The following is a 14,209-nucleotide window of genomic DNA, read 5'->3' on the forward strand; positions in this document are numbered from 1 at the left end:
GGTAAAATTCTAGAATCCATCATTAAGGATGAGGTTTCTAAATTCTTAGAAGAGCAGAGTCTGATTAGAACAAGTCAGCATGGATTTAGTAAGGGGAGGTCATGCCTGACAAACCTGTTGGAATTCTTTGAAGAGGTGTCAAGTAGGTTAGACCAGGGAAACCCAGTGGATGTGGTCTATCTAGACTTTCAAAAAGCATTTGATAAGGTGCCACACGGGAGGCTGCTGAGCAAGGTGAGGGCCCATGGTGTTCGAGGTGAGCTACTGGGATGGATTGAGGATTGGCTGTCTGACAGAAGTTGGGATAAAAGGTTTTTTTTCAGAATGGCAACCAGTGACGAGCGGTGTCCCACAGGGTTCAGTGTTGGGGCCACAGCTGTTCGCATTATATAGTAATGATTTGGATGAAGGGACTGGGGGCATTCTAGCGAAGTTTGCAGATGATACGAAGTTAGGTGGACAGGCAGGTAGTACTGAGGAAGTGGGGAGGCTACAAAAGGATCTAGATAGTTTGGGAGAGTGGTCCAGGAAATGGCTGATGGAATTCAATGTGAGCAAATGCGAGGTCTTGCACTTTGGCAAAAAGAATAAAAGCATAGACTACTTTCTAAATGGTGAGAAAATTCTTAAAGCCGAAGTATAAAGGGATCTGGGAGTGCTAGTCGAGGATTCTCTAAAGGTAAACATGCAGGTTGAGTCCGTGATTAAGAAAGCGAATGCAATGTTGTCACTTACCTCAAGAGGGTTGGAATATAAAAGCAGAGATGTGCTACTGAGACTTTATAAAGCTCTGATTAGGCCCCATTTGGAGTACTGTGTCCAGTTTTGGTCCCCACACCTCAGGAAGGACATACTGGCACTGGAACGTGTCCAGCGGAGATTCACACGGATGATCCCTGGAATGGTAGGTCTAACAAATGAGGAATGGCTGAGGATCCTGGGATTGTATTCATTGGAGTTTAGAAGATTAAGGGGAGACTTAATAGAGACGTACAAGATAATACATGGCTTGGAAAGGGTGGATGCTAGGAAACTGTTTCCATTAGGCGAGGAGACTAGAACCCGTGGACCCAGCCTTAGAATTAAAGGGGGTAAATTCAGAACAGAAATGCGGAGACATTTCTTCAGCCAGAGAGTGGTGGGCCTGTGGAATTCATTGCCACAAGGTGCAGCGGAGGCCGGGACGCTAAATGTCTTCAAGGCAGAGATTGATAGATTCTTGTTGTCTCGAGGAATTAAGGGCTACGGGGAGAATGCTGGTAAGTGGAGTTGAAATGTCCATCAGCCATGATTGAATGGCGGAGTGGACTCGATGGGCCGAATGGCCTTACTTCCACTCCTATGTCTTATGGTCTTATAGACAAGCATTTATTGCCATCTTTAAGCGCCCTGGAGCAGCTGCCTTCTTGAATCACTACAGTCCATGTGCTGTTGGGAGACCTACAGTGATATTAAGTAGGGAATTCCAGGACTTTGACCAGGTGACATTGAAGGAGCATGATATATTTCCTAATCAGGACAGTATGTGGCCTGGAGGGGATTGAGTGGGTGGTGGATTTCACATGTGACTGCTGCTCTCGATGGTAGAAGCTGCAGTTTTGGAAGGTGTTGTTGGAGGAGTCTTGCTGAGTCACTGCAGTGCAACTTGTAGATAGTACACACTGCTGTCACTGTGCATCAGTGATGAAGGGAGTCCAGGTACAAGGAATTGAGTGGGCTGTTTTGTGTTGGATGGCATCAAGCCTTTTTGTAAGGCTTTTGAAATAAAAGTAAATATTGCCACATGAAACAGTCCACAAAGCAAATGGTTAGATTTTGACAGGACTCTCTGGACAGGACAAGTGAATGGAACGGGGGAAGTTGGGAAAAAAAGACATTTCCTGGAGACATTCACAGCAGATTACACATTATTAAAAAGTGATAGTCTCAGAGGAAACTCTTTGGAGAAAGATACTTACCACTGCCAGCTCTAACCCATATTACCTCCCTTCCTGATAATTATATGTATATGTTACATTCAAAGTTTGTGAAAAGATTTGTAGTTTGGGTGCTCATTGTTGTGGTTCTGTTGATTGATTCAAACAATAAGCACATTGACCTGGACCCAATATACCGGCCACTGCAGCGGACAGCTGGAACTGACAACCGGAAGTGGCAAATTCAAACCACTACAAACGCTGGAAGAAAGATCACAGAAGTGCTTCACAGGATGCTCCCAAGCACTGAGGATGACACCTAGACATGACACGAAACGTCTGCAACACAAATTCCCAGCTCGGCAAACAGAACCACAACAATATATGTTACATGAAAGAAAATGAAAATTACCATTTTGTCAACCATCACCAATAGATTTCCCCCCCGAGTCCATCCCCCCGTGTCCTCACTCTAGGTCAAGGATAATTTCTCACCCAAATCCTTCTCTCACTTCTACCTGATGCATCCGCTGTGGTTTCAGCAGAGGTAGCTCATCCCCATGCTGCCACTGCTCACGTGTTTTTGATATCCATGTTATAGAGTCATAGAGATGTACAGTACAGAAACAGACCCTTTGGTCCAACCTGTCCATGCTGACCAGATATCCCAACCTAATCTAGTTCCATCTGCCAGCACCCAGCCCATATTCCTCCAAACCCTTCCTATTCATATACTCTTTTCCTGAAGAAGGGCTTATGTCCGAAATGTCAATTCTCCTGCTCCTTGGATGTTGCCTGACCTGCTGCGCTTTTCCAGCAACACATTTTTCAGCTATCCATATACCCATCCAAATGCCTTTTAAATGTTGCAATTGTACTCGCCTCCACCACATCCTCTGGCAGCACATTCCATACATGTACCACCCTCTGTGTGAAAAAATTGCCCCAGTGGTCACTTTTATATCTTTCCCCTCTCATCCTAAACCTATGCCCTCTAGTTCTGGACTTCCCGACCCCAAGGAAAAGACTTTGTCTATTTATCCAATCCATGCTCCTCATAATTTTGTAAACCTCTATAAGGTCACCTCTCAGCCTCCAAAGCTCCAGGGAAAACATCCCCAGCCTCTTCAACCTCTCCTTATAGCTCAAATCCTCCAACTCTGGCAGCATCCTTGTAAATCATTTCTGAACCCTTTCAAGTTTCACAACATCTTTCCGATAGGAAGGAGGCCAGAATTGCACGCAATATCCCAACAGTGGCCTAGCCAATGTCCTGTACAGCCGCAACATGACCTCCCAACTCCTGTACTCAATACTCTGGCCAATAAAGGAAAGCATACCAAACGCCTTCTTCACTATCCTATCTACCTGCAACTTCACTTTCAAGGAGTTATGAACCTGCACTCACTGGTCTTTGTCCAGCAACACTCTCTAGGACCTTACCATTAAGTGTATAAATCCTGCTAAGATTTGTTTTCCCAAAATGCATCACCTCGGATTTATCTGAATTAAACTCCATCTGCCACTTCTCAGCCCGTTGGCCCATCTGATCAAGATTCTGTTGTAATCTGAGGTAACCTTCTTCGCTGTCCACTACACCTCCAATTTTGGTGTCATCTGCAAACTTACTAACTATACCTCTTATGCTCGCATCCAAGTCATTTATGTAAATGACAAAAAGTAGAGGTCCCAGCACCGATCCTTGTAGCACTTCACTGGTCACAGGCCTCCAGTCTGATAAACAACCCTCTACCACCACCCTCTGTCTTCTACCTTTGAGCCAGTTCTGTATCCAAATGGCTAGTTCTTTCTGTATTCTGTGAGATCTAACCCTTGCTAACCAGTCTCCCATGGGGAACCTTGTCGAACGCCCTACTGAAGTCCACATAGATTACATCTACCACTCTACCCTCATCAATCCCTTTTGTTACTTCTTCAAAAAACTCAATCAAGTTTGTGAGACATGATTTCCCACCTACAAAGACATGTTGAGCATTCCTAATCAGTCCTTGTCTTTTCAAATACATGTACATCCTGTCCATCAGGATTCCCTCCAACATCTTGCCCACCACCGACATCAGGTTCACTGGTCTATAGTTTCCTGGCTTGTCCTTATCACCCTTCTTAAACAGTGGCACCACGTTAGCCAACCTCCAGTCTACCGGCACCTCACCAGTGACTATTGATGATACAAATATCTCAGCAAGAGGCCCAGCAATCACTTCTCTAGCTTCTCACAGAGTTCTAGGGTACACCTGATCAGGTCCTGGGGATTTATCCACTTTTATTCATTTCAAGACATCCAGCATTTCCTCCTCTGTAATATAGACATTTTTCAAGGTGTCACCATCTATTTCCCTACATTCTATATCTTCCATATCCTTTTCCACAGTAAATACTGGTGCAAAATACTTGTTTAGTATCTCCCCCATCTCCTGTGGCTCCACACAAAGGCTGCCTTGCTGATCTTTGGGGGGCCCTATTCTCTCCCTAGTTACCCTTTTGTCCTTAATATATTTGTAAAAACCCTTTGGATTCTTCTTAATTCTATTTGCCGGAGCTATCTCATGTCCCCTTTTTGCTTTCCTGCTTTCCATCTTAAGTATACTCCTACTTCCTTTATACTCTTCTAAGTATTCATTCGATCTATCTTGTCCACACCTGACATATGCTTCCTTATTTTTCTTAACCAAACCCTCAATTTCTTTAGTCATCCAGCATTCCCTATACCTACCAGCCTTTCCTTTCACCCTGACAGAAATATACTTTCTCTGGATTCTCATTATCTCATTTCTGAAGGTTTCCCATTTTCCAGTCATCCTTTTACCTGCGAACATCTGCCCCTAATTAGCTTTTGAAAGTTCTTGCCTAATACCATCAAAATTGGCCTTTCTCCATTTTAGAACTTCAATTTTTTGATCTTGTCTATCCTTTTCCATCGCTATTTGAAATCTAATAGAATTATGGTCGCTGGCCCCAAAGTGCTCCCCCACTCAGTCACCTGCCCTGCGCCTTATTTCTCAAGAGTAGGTCAAGGTTTGCACCTTCTCTAACAAGTACATCCACATACTGAATCAGAACATTTTCTTGTACACACTTAACAAATTCCTCTCCATCTAAACCCTTAAAAATATGGCAGTCCCAGTCTATGTTTGGAAAGTTAAAATCCCTGATCTCCTTACAAGTTTGTTTCTCAATTTCCTTCTGACTATTAGGGGGTTTATAATACAATCCCAATAAGGTGATCATCCCTTTCTTATTTCTCAGTTCCACCCAAATAACTTCCTCTATGTATTTCCAGGAATATCCTCCCTCAGTACAGCTGTAATGCTATCCCTTATTAAAAACACCACTCCCCCTCCTCTCTTGCTTCCCTTTCTATCCTTCCTGTAGCATTTGTATCCTGGAACATTAAGCTGCCAGTCCTACCCATTCCTGAGCCATGTTCTTGTGATTGCTATGGTATCCCAGTCCCATGTTCCTAACCATGCCCTGAGTTCATCTGCCTTCCCTGTTAGGCCCTTTGCATTGGAATAAATGCAGTTTAATTTATTAGTCAGACCTTGTCCCTGCCTGCCCTGACTGTTTGACTTGCTTTTGTTCTCAACTGTATCAGTTTCAGATTGATCTCTTTCCTCACTATCTCCCTGCCTCCCCGCCCCTCCCCCCCCCCCCCCCCCCCACCCACCACCCACCTTACTAGTTTAAATCTTCCCGATCAGCTCTAGCAAATCTCCCTGCCAGTATATTCGTCCCCTTCCAAATTAGGAATCCGTCCTTCTTGTACAGGTCACTTCTACCCCAAAAGAGATTCCAATGATCCAAAAATGTGAATCCTTCTCCCATAGACCAGCTTCTCAGCCATGTATTCATCTGCTCTATCCTCCTATTCCTGCCCCCACTAGCTCGTAGCACTGGGATTAATCTCGAGGACCTCCTTTTTAAATTTCTGCCTAACTCTCTGTAATCTCCCTTCAGAATCTCAACCTTTACCCTTCCAATGTCGTTGGTTCCAATGTGGATAATGACCCCTCTCCCCCCTGAGAACATTCTGCACCCTTTCTGAGACATCCTTGATCCTGGCCATTTTGCAACACACCATTTTGATTTTTCTCTGCTGGTCACAGAAACATCTGTCTGTACCTTGGACTGGAGAATCCCCTATCACAATTGATCTCTTGGAACCCGACGTACCCCTCTTTGCTTTAGAGCCAGTCTCAATACCAGAAACTTGGCTGTTCATGCTACGTGCCCCTGAGAATCCATCACCCCCTACATTTTCCAAAACAGCATACTTGTTTGAAATGGGGATAGCCACAGAGGACTCCTGCACTAGCTGCCTACCTCTCTTACCTTTCCTGGAGTTAACCCATCTACTTGACTGTCTCTGAGACTTTCCCCCTTCCTATAACTGCCATCCATCACATACTGTTGCCGTTGCAAATTCCTCATTGCCTCTAACTGTCTCTCCAACTGATCCATTTGATCTGATTTGCAACCAACAGCATTTATTGCAGACATAATCTGCAGTAACTCTTAAACTCTCTTTAAACTCCCACATCTGACAAGAAGTACATATCACTCTACTAAAGGCCATTTTCACAATCTACAGACCCAGAAAATAACACCGTCTTATTCCTCTACAAAACACTGCCCCAGGTTATATTATAGATTTCCCAAACACAGTTTTATCTTTATCAATGTAAGGAAAACTTAAACCTGCAGGTTCACTTCTGTGATAAACAGATGACAGTTTCACACTAATCTCTGATTTGTAGCACATTTCCAGCATTTGTTACTGTTTTTCCTCAGATTCTAAACCCATTTGTAAACAAGATATTTTTTCCATGTGTCAGAGCTCTGAGCCATGGAAGATGTTAGCTGGGAGGCATTTTTCACATACCACCTGATTAATCCACACCAGGGCTTTGCTGTCAGTGCAGAGAAATGCAAAAGGTCAAAGCCCCTTTTGCCCCCTTCTGTATGGCCTTGAAGGATGTGTCCAGTCTGAAATCCTGTTGCTGCTATACAATACTCCCCGGTGATGGTTCTGTTTGAGCTCCAGGTGATATCGAAACCTCAGGGGAGAAATACAACAACCCACAGTGATGTGTATAAAGCAAAGCTGACTAATTTGACATTTCTCTAGAATATTAAACTCCAGTCCCATTGGAGAAGTTATTAGCATCACCAGATACAAATTCTAATGGTCAGAATAAATATCTCAAAGTTACTGCACAGATAAAGGCCACCTATTTTATTAATTTCTGTGATTTGCCTGCTGGCCGGTATTTATTACCCATCCCGAGTTGCCATGGCCCATCATGTTTGTGTCGGCGAAATAGAACGAGCGGCACCTTACAGCTTTCTGCACTCACAATGAGACCAACAATTTCAGACTGTGAATTCTGCTCCCTTTTTTTTTGTCTCAATGCATTTCTTTGTAAGCTGCACACTTGGCTTCAGGCACATGTTTTGTTTCTTTGTTTTGGTCCAGCCCTAACTCCATTCCGCATGGCCTTGAGGGAGTAACATTACTGCTATTTAATCTCTCCTGCCTACTAGACTGTGACAGACTGCCTTTGTGCCCTTGTTTCAACCCCAACTTCCTCAAAATCTGTTTCATTTCTGAAGGTTCCCAGGCCTCTGTGACCTCACTGTGCCTCATGGGTCAGTGGCACGAGCTTTGAGTTCTCTTCCTCCGGAGACCATATGAAGTCTTTGTCACTGCATCTTCCCCTGGACTTTATTTTGTAAGATAGCTCATTTGTTTTGGAGTCAAGTATTTTTGAGCCTTCACCCACAATTCTGAGCTTTTAGAGCTGTGATCTGGATCTGATTTGTGTTCCTCCAACAGATGTACGGGTTAGATGGATGAAATTGGCCTGTAGTGTGCAGGGCAGGTGGGTTAGGGTTAGCCATGCTAAATGCGGATTTATTTGACTGGGGGGTGGGGAGAGGGTCAGTGCAGATTTGATTGGTCGAATGGCCTTTTCCTGCCCTGTCAGGGTTTTGTGATTCTAACCAATTGTGATCATGGTCACATTTCCCTCATGTCACCCTCACATGTCACCAGGTTCACTCAGCTCACTTTCACATGCTGCCTTTGTCTGTTTGTAGGCTCTTACTCAGACCTTTTCTGCTTTACATCAATTTCACACTGTGACTGAGAGTGAGAATGCATTTGTAAATACAAATAATCGAACTGAAATCCCTCATAGGTTAGGAACTGTTTCTGTAGCTTAAGCCAGTCACAAGGAACAGGAAAATAAAGGTTCAGTCACAAATCGTACAGAAACACAGAGAAAGTAATCAGGAAGTCAGGAAATATGGGATACAGGGAGATTTGGCTATCTGGATTCAGAATTGGCTGGCTGACAGAAGGCAGAGAGTGGTTGTAGATGGGAAGTATTCTGCCTGGAGGTCAGTGTTGAGTGGGGTCCTGCAGGGCTCTGTTCTTGGGTCTCTACTCTGTAGTTTTTATAAATGACTTTGATGAGGAGGTTGAGAGGTGGGTTAGTAAATTTGCAGATGACACAAAGGGTGAAGGTGTGGTCGATAGTATCGAGAACTACTGCAGACTGTAGCATGACATAGACAGGATGCAGAGCTGGGCTGAGAAATGGCAGATGGCAGAGTTCAACCCGGATAAATGCGAAATGATGCATTTTGGAAGGTTGAACTTGAATGCTGAATATAGGATTAAAGAGAGGATTCTTGGTAGTGTGGAGGAACAGAGAGATCTTGGTGTTCAAGTACATAGATCTCTCAAAGTTGCCATCCAAGTGGATAGGGTTGTTAGGAAAGCATATGGTGTTTTGGCTTTCATTTATAAGGGTATCGAGTTTAAGAGCTGTGAGGTTTTGCTGCAGCTCTACAAGTCCCTGGTGAGACCACATTTGGAACATTCTGACCAGTTCTGGTCGCCTTACCTTAGGAAAGATACAATGGCTTTGGGGTGGGTGCAAAGAAGGTTTACCAGGATGCTGCCTGGACTGGAGGGCATGCCTTATGAATACGCTCAGACTTTTCTCTCTGGCGAGAAGGAGGAAGAGAGGAGACCTGATCGAGGTGTACAGAATAATGAGAGGAATAGATAGAGTCAATAGCCAGACACTTTTCCCCAGGGCAGGATTGACTGGTACGAGAAGTCTTAGTTTGAAGGTATTAGGACGAAGGTATAAAGGAGACATCAGAGGTAGGTTCTTTATGCAGAAAGTTGTGAATGCATGGAATGCGTTGTCAACTGAGGTGGTGGAAGCGAAGTCATTAGGGACATTTAAGCGACTGCTGGACATGCACATGGATAGCAGTGAGTTGAGGGGTGCATAGGTTAAGTTACTATATTTTACATTAGGATTAAGTCTCGGCACAACATTGTGCTGTACCTTTCTATTTCTATTTCTAATCACCAGGAAAGACTGAACAGGAAAGGCAAAGACTCTTTTGTCAAGAAAAGAGGAGGCTGAGAGGTAACCTGATACAAATGGGAAGCTTTTTCCCGACAAATGAAATCATTGGAGGTGAAATTAAAAAAAAAGGAAATTAGTTCTGAGGAAGAGTGACTCAACCCTAAACTTTAACTCTGATTTCTCTCCAAAAATGCTGCCAGACCTACTGAGCTTTTCCAACAATTCCTGTTTTTGTTTCTAATTTACAGCTTCTGCAGTTCTTTCCATTTCTATTTATTGAATCTGAAGCATTTTGCATTGCTCAGAGGTAATAAAAGGCGCTGTTTAAATGTGCATCTTTCTGTCTGTCTGTCTCAGTTAACAATCAAATGGACAGTGTGAGAAACGAAGCTCACTCACTTCAAAAATTTCAGTCCGAGACAAGATCTGAATCAGTAATGTCATTTATTTTACTCTTGCAAGAGGGTGTGATGTCCACTGTCCACAAGGCAGGGACACATGCGCACTGAATTCAACTAGTACACAACATTTATGTAAGTTGGTTCCTATTGTTTCATCTCATTGCTCCTCCCTGTTTACATCTCCCACTTCTCTGAGACTGACGCCCATTACTCTTGTTTATCTCTTGCCTTATCTGGCCTTGTCTGTGACAAAATGCTTATTTCTGGCCTCACAAGGCCATTCGACCACATGTGGGCCATTGTTAGGTATATCCTTCTTCACTACCATCTATATTTCCCTCACTTGTCATGATCTTATGACCTCATGACTTCTTGATTGGGTTGTTCTTGGTTTTGCAGAAGTGGGAAACAGATGCTTATAACTATTGTTTGTACAGGCGTATCTAGCTTAACCCCCTCCCCTCACAGCACCTTATCTATTTGTCTATAACATCTACCATTGTTTGCAGGCACATTTCATTCTTGCATGCACATTTTAGCTAATACAAACGCAATTATGTATTTCCTTCACATAGTTTCCATTCTTGTCGACTCAGCTCTTGGCTGAAACAATTAGACACTGGTGTGAGTTCATTTACCTTGCATAAGTAAATATGATTGCAGAAGTAACATGACCTATATCCCACAAGAGGTCACTCTCTGAGTGTTTTCACAAATGCCCAATCGAATCTGCCTCCCCCCACAACCTCAGGCCTCCCACCAATGACAGAGAAGCTCTGTCATTCTAATGGAAGCTTTCTTTGATGTTGCCTTCTTCATGCTTCCACCCAATTCCCACTTCCTGCATTATATTCCAGCTGCCTCTACTCCACCCAAATGGGCTTGTTGAAGACCTCAAAATGACAGCGGACTGAGGATTTAAAGAGTTAGAATGAAAGTGGAAATGAAAAATATAAGGGTTTTGTGAATTCCAGAGGAAAGAAACTCCAGGATCAGTCTGTTGTGAGCATTCGAATCGTAACAAGAGCCAGCATTCTCTGATGAGTCAAACCCAGATGGCAGGAGAGGGAGCGCTGAATATTAACAGGTTTATTTCAAACACAGTAGCAGAGTGCACATGGATGTGCAGTGAGCAGTGAAGAGAAATATTGCCAAACGCTGCAGATGGACAGCTTTTATAAGAACAGGAGTAGGCCATTCAGCCCTTCAAGCCTGTTCTGCCATTCAATGACATCATGGCTGATCTGAGAAACCCTACCAACCTGAGCAATGAGACCCCTCTGAAACAGATAAGATGAATCTGGAAATCCCTAATAAAACTGCACTTGCTGGAAATCAGAAACAAAAACAGAAATTGCTGGAAAAATTCAGCAGGCCTTGCAGCATCTGCGGAGAGAAATCAGAGTTAACATTTTGGGTCAAGTGACCAGATGGGTGAATAGCTGCAGTTGACCATTCCATCTTTTCTGCAGCAGTCTCTGCACCAGGTTACCATACAATGGGAATGCGATTGTCAATAACAACTGAGAAAACAGGAAGAGGTGCTCAATCAGAACAAAACCCATTTGTAAAAGCATTTGTAAAAGTTTATTCATTATCATTTCAGAAATGGAATAAGAGGCCAGAAATCAACTCTTTATGTCATTGAGTCAGGGAACTTTTCTTAATTCTGATCCGGTTTTACATGAGTCCAGACCTGTAGCAATGGAGTTGACTCTTAATTATCCTCTGGGCAGTTCAAATGGATGATAACTGCTGGCTGAGCTAGTGATACCATGTTCCCATGAACAAACAAAAAAATCCAGTCGCTATAGCTAATTGTGAAACGCTGGTGTTTCATTGAGCTGGATATCTGAGTGAATTCCTTCCCACACGCAGAGTAGGTGAATGGCTTCTCACCAGTGTGTATTCGCCTGTGTACAGTGAAGGTAGATGATGTTGTGAACTCAGCCACACATTAAGAGCACTTGAATGGTCTGTCTTCAGTGTGAACATATTAATGGTGCATCAGTCCACTTGAGTTTTTATAGCATTCCCCAGAGTCTGCACATTTAAAAATTCTCTCCTCAGAGTGAACCTGCTGATGCTTCAACAGGCTGGACGACAGGGAGAAATCCTACCCACACTCGGGCAAGTGAATGCTCCCTCCCCAGTGTGGGCTCATGACTGAATGAAATCCTGCTACACTCAGAGCAGGGGAACCGCCCCTTTCCAAAATGAACCCACTGGTGAGCCAGCAGGTGGGAGGACTTCATGAATGCCTTCTTACACATGGAGCAAGTGAACGGTTTCTCCCTGGTGTGACTATACCGATGTGTTTGCAGCTTAGTTTGGTAATAGAAACCCTTCCCACTGTCCCCATATATCCACAGTTTCTTGTCAGTGTGGCACTGGTTTCGTTTCAAAAATTCAGATGTTCGTTGAAACCTCATCCACACACGGAGTTTGTGTAGTTTCTCTTCACTGTGCATCCATCTCCCATGTTTAAAATCAATGATATTTAGCTAACTTTACATTCTGGAACTCTGTCAGATCCTGGTGTGATGCATTTATCGTGACTGCATACCCTCAATTTCCAAAATACTGTGGAACTGATCTAAAACAAAAAAACACTAAAATAACACACCAAAACAAAGGCAGCTTGTACAATCAAGGTGAATGGACCTGGTAATCTGTGGGGTTGGCACAAAGGAATAGTGACCATAAAAGCATTAAATCACTAACTGATTCTCTCATAATGATCAGGGATGGGAAACTACCATCCAGTCGGGACCACCACAAGACTGCAATCTGAATGGGAAGAAAGAAAGCATTAGGGAGGGCGTATTTGCTGCTCAGAACAGTCCATGGCTTTATACATATATCAAATATGAGAGGTTGTAGCCTTTCTATAGCTACCTGATGAGGTTCCTTCCTTGCTCTTTTGCTCATCCAGTTGAAATCACCTACAATAACCCAAAATCAGCAATGAACTCCAATAAAAGGAATGTGAAATGGGAATGTTTCTACTTGAAATAGATTGTGTTTCCCAGTCTCTTTGAGATGCTCAGCACCCTGAGGGGGTGCACTGGTTGTGGAAGTTGAAGAGTGTGGAACTGGAAAAGCACAGCCAGTCAGGCAGCATCCGAGGAGCATTCTGGAGAGACCGTTCCCTCTGCGACTTCCTTGTCAGGACCATGCACCCCACCAACACACCTTCCATTCCTCTGCCACCGCAAGAAATGCAAAACATGCACGTAAACCTCCCCCCTCACCTCCATCCAAGGCTCCAAAGGATCCTTCCACATCCGACAGAGATTTACCTGTACTTCCATATACGTCATCTACTGTATCTGTCGCTGCTGATGAGGTCTCCTCTACATTGGGGAGATAGGATGTTAACTTGCGGATCATTTCAGACAACATCTCTGGGACACCTGAACTAAATAACCCCACTGCCCTGTGACTGAGCACTTTAACTCCCCCTCCTACTCCGCCAAGGTCATACAGGTCCTGAGTTTCCTCCATTGCCAAACACTAACCACTCAATGCCTGGAGAAAGAATGCCTCATCTTCTGCCTTAGGATACTCCAATCACATGGGATCAATATGGATTTCAACAGTTTCCTCATTTCCCCTGCCTCCACCTTATCCCTGATCCAACCTTCCAGCTAAGCACGGTCCTCATGATCTGTCCTACCTGTCCATCTTCCATCCCATCTATCCACTCCACCCTCCCCCGACCTATCACCTTCACCCCCACCTTCATCTACCTATTGCATTCCCAGTTACTTTACCAACAGCCCCAATCCCTCCCATTTATGTCCCAGCCCCTTCGTCCATAAGCCTCATTCCTGATGAAGAGCTTATGCTCGAAACATCGATTCTCCTCTACACCCTTTGACTCTGATCTCCAGCATCTGCAGTCCTCACTTTCTACTAGTTGTGGAAGACATCAAGTCTGCTGCTGGTCACCACGCACTTCCTCCGTATGGACATCCAGACACAGAGACAATGTCAGAGGACAAGCAGAAACTGGAATAAAAATGAAATTAACCCACAACTAGGTGGCAGGGTAGGCTTGATGGGCTAATTAGCTGACCCGTGCTTGTAAATCTAATGTTCGGCCAAGTGACCCTCCCTGTCCATTCTGATCCGGCAAGCTTGTTTTTACTGAGGGAAGACTGGGGTAGTACTGTGGCTCAGTGGCTAACGCTGCTGCCTCATTAGTGTGAGGGCCTGGGTTCAATTCCACTCTTGGGCAACTGTCTGTGTGGAGTTTGCACATTCTCTTCATCTCTACATGGGTTTCTTTCTGGTGCTCTGGTTTCCTCCCTCAGTCCAAATATGAAGAGGTTAAGTAGATTGGCCATACTAACTTGACCATAATGGCAGGAATGTGTAGCCATGGAAAATGCAAGATTACAAGGTTAGTGTAGGGGTGTGGGTCTGGATGAGATACTCTTCAGAGAGTCATGTGGACTTGTTCGGCCAAATTGCC

Source organism: Hemiscyllium ocellatum, chromosome 31 (assembly GCF_020745735.1).
Source record: "Hemiscyllium ocellatum isolate sHemOce1 chromosome 31, sHemOce1.pat.X.cur, whole genome shotgun sequence".
In the NCBI taxonomy this organism is placed as follows: Eukaryota; Metazoa; Chordata; class Chondrichthyes; order Orectolobiformes; family Hemiscylliidae; genus Hemiscyllium; species Hemiscyllium ocellatum.